The 23,234-nt window shown below is 34.4% G+C and overlaps 1 pseudogene; it reads right to left on the reverse strand.

Moving 5' to 3' along the window:
* Nucleotides 1–714: 714 nt before the first annotated feature.
* Nucleotides 715–8,398, reverse strand: LOC133087120 (mitochondrial fission factor-like; annotated as a pseudogene).
* Nucleotides 8,399–23,234: the final 14,836 nt, after the last annotated feature.

Here is a 23,234-nt window from a genome sequence, read left to right on the forward strand (position 1 = left end):
GTTCATCGATTGTAACAAATGTACCACTCTTGTTGGGGATGTTGGTAATGCAGGAGGCTGTGCATATGTGCAGGCAGGGGAGGATATAGGAAATCTCATTACCTTCCACTCAATTTTGCTGTGAAACTAAAACTGCTCTAAAAATAAAGTTTATTAAAAAAACAAAAACATAAAAACAACTGAACAACAGTCTTGACTGCCTCTTCCCCTTTGGCTGATATACAACTTGCCTAACATTTTTATTTCTAGCCCACCTTTATTTCTTTTCTTTCTCTTTACTGAGATAATTTTTGTTTCTTTTTGCAGTAAAATTCCTTGCACAGTTGTCTACACGTATTGCTTCCAAATAGTCCCATCAATTTCTTTTTTAAACCAACTCCAAATAGAGGGATTTTTTTTCCTCCTTGACAATGTTTTTTTCTAAAAATCATCAATAATATTTATGTTTCTAAATCTAATGGCCAAGTTTCTATTATTGTTGACCTAGCAGCAGCATATAATACAGTTGTTCATTCTCTTCTTAAAATATTTTATTCTATGGTTTCCTGGACACCACATTCTCATTGTCTTCCCCTTTTCATTTTGGTTGCATATCCTCAGGCTCTTTGCTGATTCCTCCATCTCTCCCTAACGTTTTGTTTGTTTGTTTGTTTGTTGGCAAATTCTTTATATTTCCAGCTGTTGAGACAATACTTTTGAGAGTTGAGGTTACCTCTAGTGGCAAAACCAGAGCCAACTCTTAAGCAGCCAGAATGCTACGGTAATGGAATACATGACCATTTCTCTTTTAGAACCTTCTTTGTTCTCCGCTTCCAGAAGTTGTAGACATCTATTTAGTTTGATTATCTGTCATCCTAATGAAGCTGCATCTACAACAGTCATGTCATCTGAAGTTCCTTCAATCACTGTACCTATATTTGAAATGCTATACATGGAGTCAGTTCTGACCAGCTGTCCATTTTGGCAAACAGCATTTTCACTCATAGAGCACTCTTTTTAGCCTGCCAATTGCATGGATTTCTTCATTTTGAGGGGTTGGAGGAGGTCTTTCTAAATCCAGAAAATCTAGTGGTCTTTCACTTAGCATAAGCACATGAGGTGGTGTTTTTAGTGCCAGTGGTTTAAAGGGAGTTGACTGCATAAGGTCAAGATCTGCTGGTCTTGAAAGTGGAATGTCTTCATTATTTCCTGATACAACAATTCTCCCTGGAACCTGCATAATCACACGAGCATTTGAAACTCCTTCTCGGAATCCTTGTTCAAGGTCAGCATTTGGTGGTGCTACCTTTAATTTTTCCAGGACCTTCAATTCCCTGACCAATACCTTTGGTGTATTCCATTTCATACTGAATTCAACTAATTTCTACCACCTCAGCAGCAGTGGAAGAAGGAAATGCTGCCCCACTCACTAAATGTGTACCAACTACTGCTTGCTTTTTGGCATTATCTGCTTCTGTGCTTCATATTAAATCCTTTAACTTGCTTATGCATGTGCTGGATTTACAGCCACTTTTGTCCCCCTGGGCCTGCTGGAGGGTCTCTGGTGAGGGCCACTGCCCACTGGCTCCCAGAGACCATTGGCCAAGCACAGGGAAGCCCTCCCTAAATTTTGAATATTGAAATGCCCTGGGGTTCAGTCCATGTTTCTCTTTTTATATTCATATCCTTGGTGATCTCTTCTAGCCACATGTTTTAAATTTTCTCAGTAGGCTAATGACTCCTATATTCATATCTCTTGTCCAGTTCCTATTCTTGAGCTTCAGTTGTTATAACTAATACTTTTCTCAAAACTTGCAGCACTTGTAGTTTCCCATATCTCATTTAATGACAAGTCCATTCTTTAAGTGGCTCAAACCAGAAATCTTGAGATCATCTTTAATTTCATTTTTTTCTCACACTTTGCATTCAAACCATATGAGTCCTTGGATCCATCTAATATACCCAAAATTGATTCCTCCCATCTATGAAGAAATAGCCTATATCAGAAAACAACCCTCATTGTGAGAACTAAAAATTGTACAAATACAACACACACATACATACACATACATACACACACACACACACACACACACACACACTGCTTTTGTAAGCATCAGAGAACAACTGAGTCTGCTAGACTCTAGGAGGAAAAAGATCCCAAAGAAAAAGGAAAAATTACATTGCATTTTCTCACTTAAGAATTTGCCAATTTTAATGGAAGAAACTAAGGGAACAAACAGAAAATAGCAGTTCTGAGTTGCTGACAATTGCATGGCCAGGGAGGAGAAACAAAAACGTGTTTGGGGCTCACCAATTAGGGGATATTTTGGAAATATCAGGTTGTTATTTGAAAGTTCTGGAGGAATTCTAGGAGTAAAGGAAAATTGGAAATAGACAAGTTCTTCAGGATGACTGAAATTCAGTCTCAGATTATATCAAACCTTGTTGGATCAAGGTTATTTACTTTTCTCTAACTACCTGACAGGAATTCTTTAAAAATTACATCTTCTTTTTGAGGAAGATAGTATCATCCTGAAGCTCTGACATTTCAAATACAATCTCCAGAATTTAGTCAAAATGTAACAGGTATGCAAAATAATCCACAAAAAAGCAAAAGAAACAAACTAAAAAACAGGAGCAAATGGTCAAATCCAAGAGAAAAAAATTGGAGTTATCATACACAAACTTTAAAGTTACTGTGATAAGTATGTTGGCTAAAATATATGACAAGATGGAGAATATCACCAGAAAATAAAATCTGTACTAAAATAGAAAATGCATATTTTGGAATTGAAAATTACAATATTTACAATAAATGACTTCACAGATAGATTTAACCACACATTGAACAAGTATAAAACTAGTGAACTGGCCTTTAGGTGAGTAAAAATGTCCAATGTAAAACACAGAGAAAAAAGGAATTATAAGAAACACCTAATGTATGAGACATGGGTAAAATTTGTAATATAGCTGTAATGCGATCTTTGAATGGGATGAGTGAGAGAAGGGGCAGAAGCAATACGAGAAAAGTAACTGGGAATTTTCACAACTGGCAGAAAAAAATTAAACTGCAAATTAAGGAAGCTCTACAAAGGCAAGAAGGAGATATAAAAGGACCTCTGCACCTAGTTACATCATTAAAAAAACAAACAAACAAAAAACTGCTGAAAACCAGCAACAAACAAAACATCTAAAAGCAGCCAGAGAAAAATAAAGGCATAACACTGTTAAATAGGAAGAGTAAAACTGAAGGCTAACTTTTCAATCAGAACAACAGAAACCAAAAGAAAACAGAATGAATTTTTTTAAAGACCTGAAAGAACATACTGGCCAACCTAGATTCTAAGTTTCTTGAAAATATCCTTCAAAATGATAGCTATGTAAAGATGTTTATAGATAAACAAATTGAAAGACTGTTTTGCCTACAAACTTAAACAAAAGAAATATGAAAGGGAATTCCTAGAACAAAAGCTAAATTATCCCAAGAAAATATGGCAATGCAGGCAGGGAGACTACAAGAGAGATGTATAGGTAAATAAGAAGTAACATTGATTAAAACAATCTCAATGTTTTGAGAGGTTTAAGATATATGCAAAATTAAAATACAGGAATACAGTAAGATAACATATGGGAAGGAATGTATGGAATTAAAGAGTTCTAAGTTCTTATTCTAAGTTTGGGCAGTGGTAAAAGTATAGGCCTAGAGAAGACCTTTAGTAAATAAATATATTTGATTTTTTAAATTCATTGTTTCTCAAAATGTGATCACATGTCTTCCATCATTTATCATAATTGGAAATACTGTTGAGTGGAACATGCTTTAGGAAATATTGATGCTACACTTACCAGGACTGTTGTAAATCTATAGCCACCAATGGCATTCATGGGAGGAAATAAATAAATCTCTGAAAAATTCTGAAAGATGATATTAGGGAAAATCTCTCAGACCAATTCTGCAGGCCTGATTTTGTGTAGGGAGGTTGAATCTCTATTCTGTATTCCTTCAGCATAGGTATATTTTTGTGTGATATAAATATCAACCTAATCATATATTGATGTCTATGCTTTCTTAAATTATTTTACCCATAGGTGCAAACCTAATATTAGGTTTGTATTAGATTGCTAGATCACGTATATCTAGTTTGTTTCTTTTGAATTCCACAAAGAAATTTAAATAAAGCTTTCAAAATATAACATAAGATATTTTGAAAAATTTTAGGCCCATTCTTACACACATTACAGGCCAACTTTTTATCTAGATATTTTCTCCTCTTCACCTAATTCAATTTTTGATTATATGGTTCTTTTAGACTATAATTATACTAATTACAGAGATTCTTCTTGAAAATCAGATTGTGCTACTTCCACACTGCCTCAAATTAATAGCAGTAATGTAGGGATAAAAATTTACTCAGCAAAGTATATTAGCAATTCAGAATAAGTTTCATAAATAAGGATATAGCATAATTCTATTATTTTAATTACCATGTGCTTAAAGAGGAAAAGGGAAAATCCTTAATTTTTTAGTTAACCCTTGAGAAATTAGACAATTTAATTCAGTAAGCTCCTTAATACTATTTATACAAAAGCAAAACTAAACAAATGGGATTACAGGAAATTAACTTCTGCACAGCAAAGGAAACTATCAACAAAATAAAAAGGCAACCTAGTAAGTGGGAGAAACTATTTTCAAATCACATATCTGATAAGGAGTTAATATTCAAAAATCTATAAAGAACTTGTACAACTCAGTAGCAAAAAAACAATCTGATTAAAAATGGGCAGAGGACCTGAATAGACATTTTTCCATAGAAGACATACGGATGGCAAACAAGTACATGAAAAGAATGTTTAACATCATTAATCATCAGGGAAATGTGAATCAAAACCACAATGAGATGTCAACTCACAACTGTTAGAATGGCTATTATCAAAAAGACAAGAAATAACAAGTATTGGCCAGGATGTGGAGAAAGGGAACCCCTTGTGCACTGTTGGTGGAAATATAACTTGGTGCAGCCACTAGGGAAAACAGTGTGAAGAGTCCTCAAAAAAAATTAAAAATAGAACTACCATATGATCCAACAATTCTACTTTTGGGTATTTATCCAAAGAAAATGAAAACCCTAACTCAAAAAGATATTTTTACTCTCATATTCATTGCAGCATTATTTACAATAACCAAGATATGGAAACAACCTCTGTCCATCCATGTATGGATGGATGGATAAAGAAGATGTGGTATATACATACAATGGAGTATTATTCAGTCATAAAAAAAAATAAAATCTTGTCATTTGGGACAACGTGAATGGACCTCAAGGGCATCATGCTAAGTGAAACAAGTCAGAGAAAGATAAATGACAAATACCATACAATCTCTTTTATATGTGGAATATGATAAACAAAGCAAACAAACAAAAAACAAGCACATAAATACAGAGAATAGATTGTTGGTTGCCAGAGGTGGAGGGTGAGAGGGTAGGAGAAATAGATGAAGGGAGTCAAAAGGTAAAATAAAAAAGTAAAACATAGACAATGACTTGGTCTTTACGGCTAGGTTTGCAAGAGCTAATCCAGTTTTAAGTGAAGTAATGAGTGATCTAGAATAAAGGCCAATCTCATTTTTTTTTTTCAACATTTGCTTTGACAGATAGTAGAGAAAATAAGGATCTCTCTCTTTGAAATTCTGAGGCCAGAAAGAAGACCGAAGTTAACCGTCAATAATAGTATCATCTTTGTAGTCAATTCAGAAAATATTTGCAAAACAAATATGCAAGCTTCAGAAAATCATCAAGATAGAAGTAATACACAGAAAACCATCTTATACCAATAGAGTTAGGCCAAAGATATCTGAGTAGGTGAAAAAGCTACTGCATGTTACTATGCCCTAGTCATATACTGTGAAACACTCTGGGACAGAGTCAACTACATTTAAGACTAAACCCACTACAAAGTCTTCATTTGTTTTTATGTTTCAAAGTTGACCTTGGAAAGTAAAAAATATTTGATGATAAACTACCAGGTATAAAGATAATAAAGGACTCAAACCTATCTATCTATCTATCTATCTATCTATCTATCTATCTATCCATCCATCTAATTTATTTAAAATGGAAAATGTTTTAATTCTTTTATTTTGAATATAATTCTTATATTTTGAAAATTCTTATATATTGGCAATAAAATATACTTCCTTAAGGAGACTAAAATCACCTACCTAATAAAAACATTGAAAATACAACACTCTTAAAATTAATTATGAACTTTCCAGCACTTAGTTTTATTCAGTTAAGGATAACTATTAATGTTACCCTGAAATTTTGTGGTTTTGGTACATTCAATAAGCAATGTTAATCTCTGAACAGAAAAACATACCAATTCAGCAAAATCTATTTTTCCTTGAATGGTTCTTTCATTTGTTTTCCCATGGATACATGGGGAAAAGCTCAAAGGACGTTAATGCTGGCATTAATATACATTAGTCATTGGAGTAGACCATTTCCCAACTGGGCCGCACCACATTTTCAATGGCCACCCAATTAATGACCGTCTAACTGACTCATCTGCAAATCTTACAAAGCAATAGTTTTGCTAAGTAAATTGAACCTGCCATTGAAAAAACTCTGCAGAACTGAGGGCATAATTAACTCTACTGAGGCATACTTGATCTTAGAAGCCCTGGGGATAATCAATAATTAGTTTCATTCTGAAATGGTTCTGTTGCTATATCCATGACACAATGTTTCTGAATTACTGATGTTTTGACGATTGTTGCTTATTTGGATCAGAACAGAAAAGCTGTAGCTAACTCAAGCTTTATAGCATAATAAACTTTCCAAAGTACCTTGAGATTATAAACAATCAAAGTAAATGAAGCATCAAGTACTATTTATCTTCCAAAATATTAGTGCTTACAAAAACAAAGGAGGCCAAACAAACAACAACTCTGTATCCATCACATTCAATGTTATATAGCAGCAACATTTTATTTTATAAAACAAAAGAGAAAATTAAGAGATCTGATTGGCTGATAAACATTCTAACTGTGGCTTCCTGGAAAATTCATGGTCAGAAATTTATGAGCATCACCACTTAATTAAGAGTAAGAATTCTGAGCACAGAGACTATAATCAGTACAATTCATGGGGTTCAATATTTATGGGACCCATCAGTTAGCAAAAAGGGCAAAAGGAATTGAACACTTTGATAGTCTAATAAGAATTCCAAAAGCTTTTCTAAATGAAGTAAATTCATAAAACTCAAAATGTATGCTTAGCATATGCTATGTAAATAGGCTTTTAAATACAATTTTCTGGCATCATGACACCATTTTGCTTTAAAGTTAGAAGAAGTGTTAAATTATTGAAGCAATCTCTCTGTTCTAATTCAAGAGATGATATTGAAGCAGATTTATCTTTCTGCTTCCCAATTAAAAGGGAGTGTGTCTTGCCCTTTGTGTATTAGGTGAGATCAGATACTATTCCAGAGACATATTAAGCATTTATCCTAGATTTACGTACATGTAATAATAAAGAAAATGCACACTAATGGTTTCCTAAGTAATAATCACTTTTCACTTAGTCATGATCACAAGCTGATATTAAAAAGAATATGCACAGAGGTGTGGCCAAGGTAGAGTAGGAAGACCCTTGGCTCACCTCCTCCCGTGAGCACACCAAAATTGCAACTATTTACAGAGAAGCTATCAATGAGAATGACCTGAAGAATAGCAGGAAAGATCTTCCACAACTAAAGATACAAAGAAGGAACCAAAACAAGATGGCTAGGAAAGGTAGAGATGCAGAATAGTCAAGACTTATACCCCAGGGGAGGTGACCTACAATTGGGAGGATAATCACTATTGTAGAGGTTCTTCCCAAGAAGCAAGGTGTCCAAGCCCCATATTAGGCTCCTCAGCCTGGGGGTACTACACCAGGAAGCCAAGCCCCCAGAACATCTGGCTTTGAAAGCCAGTGGGGCTTAGATACAGGAGAGCTGAAGGACTGTAGGAAACAGAGACTCTCCTCTTAAAAGGTGTGCGCAAAATCTCACACACTCCAAGTCCCAGTGCAGAGGCGGTAATTTGAAAGGAGCCTGGGTTAGACCCACTTGCTAGAACATCCCAGAGAGGCAGGAGGCAACTGCAATTCCACCTGTGTATATAGACATGATGGCAGCCATTTTGGGGAGCTCATCTTACCAGGAGAACAATGGTACTGGCAAGTGCCATTTGGGAGGTCTCATCTAGTTTATTAGCAGTAGGGGCTTACCCACCCATGAGTAGACCAGCACCAGCCTCAACCACCAGCCCCAGGTCCCACAACCAGTCATACCAGGACCCTGCCCCACTCAACAATGGGCCAGCAGCCACAATACAAGGAAAGGCCTGGCAGCCAACTGGGCTGGGGACCATTCCCACCTACCAGTGGGCCCTCAGTTGTTGGCCCTGCCACAACATAAGGTCCCACACAGCCCACATAGGGGGCACCACTATAGAATGTAGCTCTGGTGACCAGAGGGGAGTGTGCTGCTGTGCTCCATAGAATGTCTCCTACATAAGACTGTTTCTCCAAGATCAGGAAATGTAACCAACCTACTTAATACATAGAAATAAACACAAACAATTAGGCAAAATGAGGAGACAGAGGAATATGTTCTAAATGAAGGAAGAAGATAAAACCTCAGAAAAAGAATTAAATGAAGTGCAGATAAGCAATCAACCCAATAAAAAGTTCAAGTTAATGATCATAAAGATGCTCAATGAACACAAGAGAAGAATGAATGAACACAGAATTTTAACAGAGTTAGAAAATATAAAGAACCAGAGATGAATACTATAACTGAAATAAAAAATACACTAGAAAAAAATCAACAGATTAGATGATAGAGAGGAACAGATGAACAAACTGCAAGACATTAGTGGAAATCACCCAAGATGAACAGACAAAAGAAAAAATTTTTAAATATAAGGATAGTTTACAAGACCTCTGTGACAACATCAAGTGTACTAATATTCACAATATAGGAATCTCAGAGGAGAAAAGAGAGAAAGGGGCAAAGAACTTACTTGAACAAGTAATAGCTGAAAACTTCACTAATCTAGGAAAGGAAACAGACATTCAGGTCCAGAAAGCACAGAAAGTCCCAAACAAAATGAATCCAAAGAGGCCCACACCAAAATATATAATAATTAAAATGGCAAAAAAATAAAGATAAAGAGATAATCTAAAAGCAAAGAAAAGCAACTAGTTAGGTACAAGGGAACTCCCATAACCCTATAAGCTGACTTTTCAGCAGAAACTTTGCAAGCTAGAAGGAAGTGGCACAATATATTCAAAGTGATAAAGCGAAGAAAAACCCTACAACCAAGAATGGTCTACCTGGCAAGGCTATCACTCATATTTGTTTATGGCTGTGTTTTTTGGTCTTCATTTCTGTGCGAGGGCTTCCTCTAATTGCGGCAAGCGGGGGCCACTCTTCATCGCGGTGCGCGGGCCTCTCACTATCGTGGCCTCTCTTGTTGCGGAGCACAGCCTCCAGACGCGCAGGCTCAGTAATTGTGGCTCACGGGCCTAGTTGCTCCACGGCATGTGGGATCTTCCCAGACCAGGGCTCGAACCCCTGTCCCCTGCATTAGCAGGCAGATTCTCAACCACTGCGCCACCAGGGAAGCCCTATCACTCATATTTGAAGGATAGATAAAGAGTTTTACAGAATATCAAAAGCTAAAAGAGTTCAGCACCACAGCACCACATAACTGGCTTAATAAGAAATGTTTAAGGGACTTCTCTAAGTGGAAAAGAAAAGATCACAACTAGAAATATAAAAATTATGAAAGAAAAAATATCATTGGTAAAGGCAAATGTACAGTAAATGTAGATTAAAATCAAGCACTTATAAAGCTGGTAGGATGATTAAAAGACAAAAGTAATAAAATCATCTATATCCACAATAAGTATTTAGGGATACACAAAACAAAAGGATGTAAAATATGATGTCAAAAACATTAAACATGGTGGGGGGAGGGCAGTAAAAATGCAGGTTTGTTAGACTGTGTTTGAACTTAGCTCATCAACTTAAAATAATTACACATATAACAGAAAAAGAAAGGGATCCAGTCATAACACTAAAGATAGTCATCAAATCACAAGGAAAGTGAACAAAAGACTAAAAGAACAAAGAACTCAAAAACAACCAGAAAAGAATTAACAAAATGGTAATAAGTACATACTTATCAATAATTACTTTAAATTTAAACAGACAAAATGCTCCAATCAAAAGACAGGGTGGCTGAATGAATTAAAAAATTGAGACGCATATATATATTGCCTACAAGAGACTCACTTCAGATCTAAAGTCACACACAGACTGAAAGCGAGGGGATGAAAGAAGTTATTTTCGGAAAATAGAAACAAAAAGAAAGCTGTGGTAGCAATACTTACATCAGACAAAAATAGACTTTAAAACAAAGACTGTAACAAGAGACAAAGAAGGACATTACATAATGATAAAGGGATCAATCTAAGAAGAAGATATAACAGTTGTAAATATTTATGCACCCAACATAGGAACACTTAAATATATAAAGCAAATATTAACAAACATAAAGGGAGAAATGGACAGTAACACAATAGTAGTAGGGGACTTTAACACCCCCACTTACATCAATAAACAGATTTTCCAGACAGAAAATCAATAAGGAAATACTGGCCTTAAATGGCACATTAGACCATATATATATATATATATATATATATATATATATATATATATATATATATATATGATGTTCCATCCAAAAACAGCAGAATACACATTGTTTTCAAGTGTACATGGAATATTCTCCAAGATAGAACCCAAGCTAGGCCAAAAAACAAGTCTCAATACATTTAAGAAGATTGAAATCATATCATGACTCTTTTCTGACCACAAAGGTATGAGAATAGAAATAACTACAAGAAAAAACTGCAAAAAACACAAACACATGGAGGCTAAATATGCTACTAACTACAAATTGGTCACTGAAGAAATCAAACAGGAAATTAAAAAATACTGGGAGACAAGTGAAAATTTGAAACACAATCCATCATCTAAAATCTATGGGATGCAGCAATAGCAGTTCTAAGAGGATAGTTTATAGCAATACAACCCTACCTCAGGAAAAAGAAAAAAAATCTCAAACAATCTAACCTTACACTTAAAATAATTGGAAAAAGAAGAATAAACACAACCCGTGTTATTGGAAGGAAAGGAATAGTAAAGATCCGAGCAGAAATAAATGAAATAGAGACCAAAAATTCACTAGAAAAGATGCATGAATCTAAGAGCTGGTTGTTTGAAAAGATAAGCAAAATTGACAAACCTTTAGCCAGATTTATCAAGAAGAAAAGACAGAGGGCCCAAATCAATAAAATCATAAATGAAAGCGAAGTTACAACTGATCCCACAGAAACACAAAGGATCATAAGAGATTACTATGAACAATTACATACCAATGAAATGGACAACCTAAAGAAATGGATATGTTCCTAGAAGCATAAAATCTCCCAAGACTGAATCAGGGAGAAATATAAATTATGATCAAATCGATTACCAGAATTGAAAATGAACCACTAATCAAAAATTCCCAACACACAAAAGTCTAAGACCAGATAATTTCACAGGTGCATTCTACCAAACATTAAAAGAAGAATTAAGACCCATTCTTCTCAAACTATTCCAAAAATATTGAATGGAAGAGAACATTTCTAAACTTATTCTGAGGCCAGAATCACCCTGATACCATAATCCAACAAAAGCACCATAATAAGAGAAAATTACATGCCAATATCACCAATGAACATAGATGAAAAAATTCTCAACAAAATGCCAGCAAAGCAAATTCTACAGTACACTCAAAGGATCATACACCATGATCAAGTGGACTTTGTCACAGGGATACAAGGTTGGTTCAATATCCACAAATCAATCAATGTGACACACCATGTTAACAAATTAAATAACAATTACATGATCATCTCAATAGATGCAGAAAAAAGCTTTTGACAAAATTCAACATATCATAAAAACTCTGAACAAAGTGGGTATAGAGGGAACATACCTCAACATAATAAAAGCCATATATATCAAACTCACAGCCAATATCATACACAACAATGAAAAGCTGAAAGCATTTCCTCTAACATCAGGAACAAGACAAGATGCTCACTCTTAACCATTTTTACTCAACATAGTACTGGGAGTTCTAGCAATAACAATCAAACAAACAAACAAAAAAGAAATAAAAGGAATCCAAATTGGAAAGGAAAGAGTAGAACTGTCACTGCAGATGATATACTATAGATAGAAAATCCTAAAGATACCACCAAAAAATTATAAGAACTCAATGAATTCATTAAAGTGTCAATACAAAATTAATATAGAGAAATCTGTTGTGTTTCCATGCACTAACAATGAATTACCAGAAAGAGAAATTAAGAAAACAATCCCATTTACAATTTCATAAAAAAGAATAAAATACCTAGGAATAAATCTAACCAAGGAGGTAAGAGACCTATACTCAAAAAAATATAAGACATTGATGAAACAAACTGGAGACAACACAAGCCAATGAAAAGATATACCGTGCTCATGGATTGGAAGAATTAACATTGTTAAAATGACCATATTACAGAAGGTAATCCTTGGATTCAATACAATCCCTATCAAAATACCAATGGCATTTTTTCATACAGCTAGTACAAATAATTCTAAAATTCGTATGAAAACACAAAAGACTCAAAACAGCCAAACAATCTTGAGAAAGAAGAACAAAAACTGGAAGCTCACACATCCTGATTTCAAACTATACTACAAAGACACAGATCCATGGAACAGAATAGAGACCTCAGGAGTAAACCCACACCTACATGATTAATCAACGTATCATAAAAGAGGCAAGAATATAAAATGGGGAAAAAAAGCCTCTTCAATAGTGTTGTGAAAACTAGACAGCTACATTCAAAAGAACCAAAATTGTCTACTTTCTCACACCATATATAAAGAAAAAAGAGAAAAAACTCAGAATTGATTAAAAACTTAAATGTAAGACCGAAAACTCCTAGAAGAAAGTGTAGGCAACATGCTTTTTGACATCAGTCTTAGAAATAATAATTTGGATTTGTCTCCTCAGGCAAGGGAAACAAAAACAAAAACAAAAACAACAAATGGGACTACATCGAACTAAAAACCTTTGCACAGTGAAGGAAACCACTAACAAAGTGAAAAGGCAGCATACTGAATGGGAGAAGATATTTTCAAATGACATATCCGATAAGGAATTAATATCCAAAATACACAAAGAACTCATACAACTCAATAACAAAAAAAACTGATTAATAAATGGGAAGAGGACCTGAATAGACATGTTTCCAGAAAAGACATACAGATGGCCAACAGGCACATGAAAAGATGCTCAACATCCTGATCATCTGGGAAATGCAAATGAAAATCACAGCGACATAGCACCTCACACCTGTAAGAATGGCTATCATCAAAAAGACAAGAAACAGTAAGTGTTGGTGACGATGTGGAGAAAAAGTAACCCTTGTGCATTAATGATGGGATTGTAAATTGGTGTAGCCACTATGAAAAACAGGATGGGGATTCCTCAAAAAAAATAAAATAAAATAAAAGTAGAATTGCCATATGATCGAGCAATTCCACTTCTGGTTATTTACTCAAAGAAAACAAAAACACTAAATCAAAAAGATATATGCACTCTATTTTCATTGCAGCACTATTTATAGTAGCCAAGATATGGAAGCATTGTAAGTGTTCATCAACAGATGAATGGATAAAGAAGATGTGGGGTGTGTGTGTATATATATATATATATATATATATATATATATATATATATGTATACACATATACATATATGTATGTATATACACAGCGAAATATTACTCAGCCATAAAAAATGAAATCTTGTCTCTTGCCACAACATGTGTGGATCTAGAGAGCATTATGCTAAGTGAAATAAATCAGACAGAAAAAGATAAATGCTGCATGATCTCACTTATATGTGGAATCTAAAAACAAAGCAAAACAAAATGAGAACAGACTTATAGATACAGAGAATAAACCAGTGGTTTTCAGAAGGGAGGGGCATGGTGGGGTGACTGAAATTTGTGAAAGGAATTATTTATAAATAAGTCATTATTTATATAATAAATATTTATTATAATTCATGAGGATGTATTATATAGCATAAGGTATATGGTTAATGATACAGTGATAATTTTGTAAGGGGACAGAGGGTTACTAGGCTTATTGTGGTGATCATATCATAATGTATGCAAACATCAAATCCTTATGTAGTACACCTGAAACTAACATAATATTGTACATCAATTATATTTAAACTGAAAAAAAAAAAGAGTAAGCACACCACATTATAATTTCACTAATATATGCTAATTCTAGTTGCAACTAAAAAATCAGGACTGAATAATGTTAGTGCAGTAGATTTCAAATTATGCAGCATACTGATTTTTTACTGAATTATGAAAATATATAATTTATGATACTACTGTATGACTGTCAGACAGGATATTTAAGGAAATAGGGAGTATGGGAAAAGGTTGTATAACCTTTCTATGTCTAAGTAGACAAATGTATAGCTTGAGGACAAAACTGTGTCATAAAACAGAACTTTTCTTCTGGGTGAATTAAAGAATTGAGTTTCTGGGAGTTCCCTAGCAGTCCAGTGGTTAGGACTCTGCGCTTCCACTGCAGGGGGCACGGGTTCAATCCCCCGTCAGAGAAATAAGATCCCACAAACTGCATGATGCAGCCAATAAAAAATTAATTAATTTAAAAATTATTAAAAAATAATTGAGTTTCCAAGTAGTGGAGACCCTAGTTGATGTGTTCTGACATTCACCTGGCTGTCTAATATTTATATGGTCACAAAATAACGCAGTCTAACTTGGGCTTGTTGGCATGCTTGTCTCTTCAGAAACCTTGGAACACTGAAATATAAAATTATGAGCTAGAATTTTCTCTCAATCAATGAATGCAGAAAAGAACACCTTTAACAATTTACATGAGAAAATAATTTCAGTGTGTGTCTGAAAGTCAAGAGGAGAGAGAACCCGATGTGAAATATATAAGGAGTCATCTATTACACAGTTCAAGGATTATGTCTCTGGAGTCAGACTCCATGAGTTTATAATACAGACTTCACTATTTACTAGTCTGTGTGACCCAGAACAATTTTAATGAACCACTCTTTGACCTCTGTTTCCCCATTTGTAAAATGGAATTAGGATTAGTAATTGCAAATATGATTATTATGAGGGTTCCATAAGAAAATTCATGTAAATGTATGAAAGAAAAATGACAATTACTATTCTGATTGTTAAGATGATAATGTTTCTAAATTAAATGCTAGTAATAATAATAATAACTCATTTATTGATTACTTACTAGGTTCTAGAAATCTTGCATATACTAAGTTTTTTAATTCTCACAACTCTCCATGGGGTAAGTATTATTTTACAGATGAAGAAAGGGAAGCACAGAGAAAGAAAGTAATTAGCCCAAGGTCACATAAATAGCATCGTTGGGTTGAAGGGGTTTAGGCTAGAATATCATATGACTGAGCAATACAACGTGGCATCATAGGAAGACAAAATGGCTGCTCTGTCCTGTTCTTGGAAGCTGAAATCTTTAAGCTGCAGAGGCTGGAGGGAGCAGCTTCTGCATGGGTAATGAAACTGATGTAATTTCAGGAAAAAGCACCCTTCATACCTAACAGAGGAAGACAGCACTACTATATTACCATAGCTAGAAAATTGTTTTGTTTTTGACATCTTATAAAACTAAGTTTTTGCATGCACAGGGCAAAACAGACAGAATATATATAGAAAAAGTATCTGTTTCTATCAATGAAGACTTAAGTCAGTCAATATATTTTCATAAGTTTTCTCATGTTTCAAGTGGCAAAAACAACTGCCCAGCATTTGTGAGGAGTTTCATTAGATTAAATGAGATAATAGTATAAAAATGTTCTGAGAATAAAAATTAATATATTGATAAAATACAAGATACCATTTTTATTAATCAGTTGGGAAGTAATTTGTGTAAGTTTATAATCTCAAACGTAACTTGGGAGTATTACTGTAAGATAAACTTCAAGGGAGAAAGCATTCAAAACCTGCAATTTTTCAAAGAATATTTCAAATCTACCCTCTAAGCAACTGTTTCACTTTAAATTTCATTAAACTTCCTCCTATCCAGGTGTCATTTGTCCTTTCCAGCATAGATGTCTAGGGCTGGACATAACCTTAGAGCCAACGTGGAGGTGACCAACAGTCTTCTCAATAGAAGTGTTTTTGCATTAGAGACTCATATCCTTGTACCATTTTCAATAACTTGTGAATAAACACTATCTCAAAGAACTTGATGAGGGATAAACTTTTAAGAGTTCATTGTTCCTTTAAATAACAAATTTGAACTCTTGCAGAAAAAGTACTGTTGGTTACAATTTTCAGTTAACTTTAAATTTCTGAAGCTATTTATAGTCTATGGAAAATGGAAGAAATGCATTTTTAAATCAAAATGAAGCAAAGGTAATATGAAGACAACACTATGTTGTGCTTGGAATACAATATTTCTTGAAGATTAGACTGTGCATTTCAGCACAGTCTGTATTTTTCCTTTAAACAATTTATTTCTGCCACCACTCTATTTTGTGCTGGAGATTTTGAAAGCTAATTAAAGCCATATTGAATGTTTTGGACCAAAACTAAACAATGATAAATTTTCAGAATGTTTTTGTGTTCAAGGTTTAAAAGTTTCCAAGGAGAAAATGCATCACCTCATCACTTCTACGTGGCCTTCATTTCTAATGTGGCAGCATCCAGCACACTAAATAAAACTCTGAGGATTCAAACTCAGAAATTTAAACATAAGGACGTAACATTTATGATTTTTCTGAAATATTTTCTAAGTCAAAATAAACTTGGACTTTTGTTAAATTTAAGACAGTGGTGATTTTATTTGCCTTTTAAACTCATTTAAGAAGTTGATATTGTATCAAATTTTTAGGAAAACAGATTAAGTTTTATACGTCTCAGTTGTACCACAGTAGTTCTCTACATTTCCTCTCAATTAAGTAAAATGATCAGACAAATCATTAGTGTCTAAGGGTATAATATAGTAAAACTAAAAATATCACAGCCAGAAATTGCTACTGGTCCCCTAAATTAAATCACACTGACAGTCTTCTGATTCCAGGGAGTAAATAAAATATCTCACCTGTTGTCATGACCACACTTTTCCACTTTATGATAGTTTTTCAACCATTTATCCTATGAATCTCCAAACTTTATTATTATTACCTGGCAGTCATTTGTCATTTAGCACTGGAGGGGCCAAAGCCATGTTTCAATTCATCTCCTACAACAATTTAGCTGAAGCTGAGGGCAGACAAGGGTGAGAAGCAGAGTTACACACCTCACCTGAGCTAGCCTCTAGTCATAATCAGCAGCTATCTTGGACTCTTCGCTTCTTACCAGTGCATCTAGGGAAACATTTCTTTCAGTTGACTTTTTCCTTAATATGGACTGTTTCTGCAGTGAAGCTATGAAACAGTGTTGGGGACTCCTCTCACCCCAAACCATTACCTCTACAACTAGCTTAAATACCTTGGCTGTTTCTTATTTCAGAATTAGTGCTTTCTCACCCTATATACTACTTGGCAATTACTCCTTTTTTTTTTTAATCTCCTCTTGCTTCAGCCATAAGGTTGGGCAATGTCTCACATTTTACTATCAAATTTTCTAATGGAGATATAGCTTGCACAGTAAAAGGCTCTGGCTCTCTTACGTCGTGCTTTAAGAAATAGAATATATAACCGTAAGTGTGCAGTGAATCACCCTGTACTTTATTTAGTCTTCTTTCCTCTCTCTGGCACCTGTTCTTCAATTCTTCACTTCCCAGTTCCAAACAATCATTAATAGAAAGAAGAGAAGATTTTCAATTTCCTTCTCTCTTTTCCAAACCTTTCAGCCTATAGGGCCCTGTTTTAGTCATCTATATATCACAAACACATAGAACAAATCATGTTCATTGCAGGCAGACGTGCTTAGAAATTTTATATTTAAATTTGAAGTGCCTTTGATGCTCATTATAACCTGCATGAAAGTGCTGGGTAAGAAGGACACACAGTACAACTGATTTCATTCCTGTTCCATGTGCAGTTAGCCTGGTATATTATAGATTCTTAATACTAAAATCTGTAAGGAACTATTCAAACTGCAAGTTACAATTTTAGTGTCCAAAGTCTAAGATTGGCACCAAATTTGCAAAAATAAAGTAAAAAATCATGAGGCCAGAAATGTCCTTAAAAATGATGTACATGTATTTTAAAAAACGTTTTAAGTGTTCAAAGACTGATACTAAAAGTACCATATCTTCTCAGTTCTGCCGGCCAAAAGAACATTTTGATAACTAGTATAATGATGTTAAAACAAAATTTTATATTTTTCGATCATTATCTGCTTAAAGTACTCATGTTATAGAAGACAGTTTCTAGCCAATGCAAATTTTAAAATGAAATTTTAAAAGGTCTAATAAAATTTTATTTAATTATCATCTTATAAGGCAAATAGATTCAATTTTATTGTGCATAAATGAGTCCCCCTCTGCTCATTTAAGTCTTCATCATCTTTCAATTTAAAAGTAATATAACATCAGTAGTTCTTCCCTAACATTGTATTTCAATAAACCTCAGGTGCTTACTGCCATCAGATTAATTTGTACCAACAAGGTATAGCCAATTTTAAAAGAGAACTAGAATAGGTGGATTATTTGGAATATTGCCTTAATATGGTAGGAGGAAAAACATGTTTTGAACATTTCAATATCAGTTTGTAAGTCAGAATTCCCCATCATCATTTATTTCTGTTTTCGTGTCTTCTTGAAAGTCTGAAATAAAAATGCTAATGTATTTTTAAAGGTTAATAGTTGCCTAAGTGGTCCATAAAATAGAAACTTAAACATAGCAACTTGCAAAATTTAATGAGAGGGCAAACACAAGTTCACCTTGTCTTTTTATCTTCCTTAGCTGTGTCGTCTAGAGACCTGTAAAATGTCTGAAGATGATTATATCAACTGCAGGATTAGGCGACATAGGCCCTGAGCAGATTAAATGGTTCAGCGTCTGTGCACTTGGGGGTTTACGTGGCAGAGTGTGTGGGCTTCACTCAGAGGGCAAACACATATTCCTGATGTCTACTGTACCATGAGAATAACTATCAGGTTCTGACTTCCATCCATCATTTTTATATCTGAAGAAAGCCTGCCTCCAGCCTAATGAATGTTACAGAAACTGAAGTCAATGGAGCCACTTGTCTTTACAGCCATCAGTCAAAGTACTAAATACCTCAAGAACTGAGACCCCATAATGAAACTAAGTGGTACATTTTGCTTTATTTTCCACTATAGTGCATGTTTGAGCATACCAAAATAATTATATTAATAGTAATAATAACCCATTTAGCTAAATGTTTTAATACATGACAATGTCAAAATTATGCCTGAAACACTTCATTTTTATTTTACATTTTAAAAGAATTCTGGATTAGTGGTTCTCAACTGGGGGTGTGAATGCCCACCTTCCCCCCAACTCAAGTATAATTGCCACTTTAAAACAAAAGTATGGGCTTCCCTGGTGGCGCAGTGGTTGAGAATCTGCCTGCTAATGCAGGGGACACGGGTTCGAGCCCTGGTCTGGGAAGATCCCACATGCCGCGGAGCAACTAGGCCCGTGAGCCACAACTACTGAGCCTGCGTGTCTGGAGCCTGTGCTCCGCAACAGGAGAGGCCACGATAGTGAGAGGCCCGCGCACCGCGATGAAGAGTGGCCCCCGTTTGCCGCAACTGGAGAAAGCCCTCGCACAGAAACGAAGACCCAACACAGCCAAAAATAAATAAATAAATAAATAAATAAATAAAATTAAAAAAAAAAAGTATATGATACTTAGTTATATCTGAATTTCAGATAAATATTTTTTATAACTGATCTATGCAATATTTGGGATATGCTTAAATTAAAAAAAAAACATTTTTTTGGTTATCTAAAACTAAAATTTAAGTGTGTATCCTGCATTTTATCTGGTAACCTTATGGGTCACAGAGGACATTTGACAATATCCAGAGACATTTTTGTCACAACTAGGGAGGGAGGTGCTGTTGCCATTTTGTGGGTAGAGGCCAGGGATACTTCTAAACATCCTACAGTGCACAAAATAGTCTCTCATAACAAAGAATAATCCAGCCCCCAAGTGTCAAGTTTTCTGAGTTTAAAACACCCTGCTGTAGATTATAACAGGAAATTTATTACCTAACCATTTAGCCTAGTTCTTGCTATATTTTGGTCTTTAGTTTGCTCCGCTTTTCGAGGAGGTTCTAGGTACTTCTGGAAAGCAAGTGATAATAAAGATGGCAATAAATAAGGGAGTAATGGTACAGAAAAGAAATAAATCATTGATGGGGATGTTCGGTGAGAGTTGGTGAACTTGTAGAGAAATAAAATTGTATCTACTGAGAGCCTTTGGCAGGACTGCAGTGTGGAATGGCTGCAGAAGGAATTCCTGACCAACTGAAAAATAACAAATGAATATTATGGGATTATCGGGAGATTACTTTTATTATTAGTTAAACTTCCTTCTATAACACTGAATTAAAATTTGGTTGATGAGAGCGAGAGAGAGAGAAAGGAAGAGCGAGAGATTGGGGCTATGGTCAATTTATATTCAGAGCCAAAGTGAATAAGCAAATGTCAATGGAAGTAAATGCTCAAATAGAGAATTAGGGTGACATGGCAGTATGTAACACAAAAAATTTCAAAGAATCTAATTTAACTGTAAGATGAAAAAGAATTTAGCTGTTTCCTTGTTTAGATCTTTAATTTGCAAATTAAAACATGAAGCTCATCAAGGTCAAGTGACTCATTTAAGTGTATCCAAAATAAGGATCTGGGTGTTTCTTGGAATCCAAGTCTCCAGACATACCATTTTAAATAAACTAAAGTAACACCAGTAGCACTATTCAGTGTCAGTAACATTGTTAGGAAAAAGAAACTCTCACTCATCTTTTACAAAATTTAAATGTCAAGCCTTTTCTGGAATCTCTACTGATGTCTCCCACCATACTCTTAGTGACTCATTCCTCTATAACCCATTTTCATGTACACACAGCTGTATAGAGCATGTCTTCAGGAAATACATCCATTCAATGTAGAATGCCCATAATAGTGTCTAGTACAGAATGAGACTCCACTCATTTTATACATCTCTATTTTATGATTATGTCTATTGATTGACTTCATTCACTCTATTCAAGTTTTAAAATAACGACATATTTCTCTCTGCAAGACATTTCTTCTTTAGGGACAATACAATTAATTGTTCTAAACAAAGTCAGCCAACTTTTTCAGCACACAGTGGCACTCAGTAAATATAAACATAAGCAAAATAAGCATCCCCAAGAGTTTTCATCTTAACAACAAAGACCTATGATAATGGGATTATGAATTATAATAGTTAAAGACCTATCTTTAAGTCTGGGGGGAAAGTGTCTTTATGTAATTTTTGTGATTTTAATGAAAATACACATATTCTTTTTTTAAATATTTATCTCAATTGTATGTAAATTTCTTTGTATTTTAAGAATATTTACAACTGAAGCCCTTGCTTCCATGATTGAGTGGGAATATAGTGATTAGTGTAACATGAAATCAATGAAAAGCCGAGAGCAATTTGTTGATTTTAATAATGGAATTTAAGATCTTCCTACTGACTTTCTTAATATATCAGAAATTAATTTTCAATTGTCTGAGAAGGTAATGAATACCGTGGTTTAACTTCTACCCATAATATAAGGAAAAAAAGAGAATCTGGAATTATCCAGTGCAGAGATACCTACACCTTAGGGGAAAAATTATCATTTAATTACCAAAAGTCTTGCTACTACAATAAAGAAATTGAAAAGAATTCAAAATGAAATCCCAGACCACAAATATTGGGGCCTTGACAGTGAAATCCAGAGAGGGAGCTTGACAGGCAGAGTGAGAGACAGAGAGAAAGGGAGAAATCTGAGTCACTGAGTTGTTTCAGGGAAGAAGAAAATCCCAGATAATCACTGACAGGTTTAGATTTTAGAAGCAGCCTTGTCTATCAAAAAAGGCTTCAACATATAAATCCTGTTATATTTTCTCTACTTAAGCTGTAGGTATTACAATTTTTCCAATGTGTAGAAACATTACTTAACCACAATGGCTTTATTATCACTTAGAGTGACTTGCTAAGATGTGAGAATTGCACATTCAGTTAGCACTCAAGGACTAGATCCTAGAAGCACTAGCTAATAACTGTGTATTGTAATCAGAAATCACCAAAGCAAATAAAAATGGCAAAAAAAATCAAATATGATGAAATATAAGCTTAAAGTAATAGAAGTAGAAGTTAATGAAATAGAAAAATGTTTAAATGGGTTTGACTTATAAAATAAAAAGCCAGTTCTTTGAAAAGAAAAATAAAAATACCAAACATTGCAAATCTAATTGAGAAAAATGGAAACTCCAAACAAAAACAACCAAAACAGGAAACACATATCAGATGAGATTTGGAACAATAAAAAAAGAGAGGTGTAGAAGTTAATTTTTTAATTTTAAGGGGTTACTATGTAAAATTTCGTGACTAACAACTTTAAAAACTAAATTAAATGAACAAGTCCACTGAAAAGACATACTTAATGAAATTGCCACCAAATGGCCTAGGGAGATGAGAATTTACAGAGCTTTTGCACTTACGTGCACATTTTTCTATATTTATACTTCAAGGAAAGGTTTTAAATTGAGCTAAAGACTCTGAAAAGGAAGAGCAAGAGGGTAAAGAAGGAGGAAGTGGAAAAAGAACAAAGAGAACAAGGAGAAAAAGGAGGAAGTAGTGAACTGGGCAGAGAAGAAGAAAGAGGATGGGGGGAGGCAGAGAAGTGACGGAGGAAGAAGTAGAAGGAGGAAATGAAATAACTATAAATCACTTCCCACTAGGAAGTAATTCCTTGTAAGTTAGAAACAAGGAACAAGAATACTAGCAGTCATTGTTTTTAGTAAAAACTGCTCTGGAAGTTCTAAGCAATGCATTAAGATAAGTGAAAACTGAAAAAAATAATAAATGTATTTGAACATAAAAAAGCTC

Source organism: Eubalaena glacialis, chromosome 3 (assembly GCF_028564815.1).
Source record: "Eubalaena glacialis isolate mEubGla1 chromosome 3, mEubGla1.1.hap2.+ XY, whole genome shotgun sequence".
NCBI lineage: Eukaryota > Metazoa > Chordata > Mammalia > Artiodactyla > Balaenidae > Eubalaena > Eubalaena glacialis.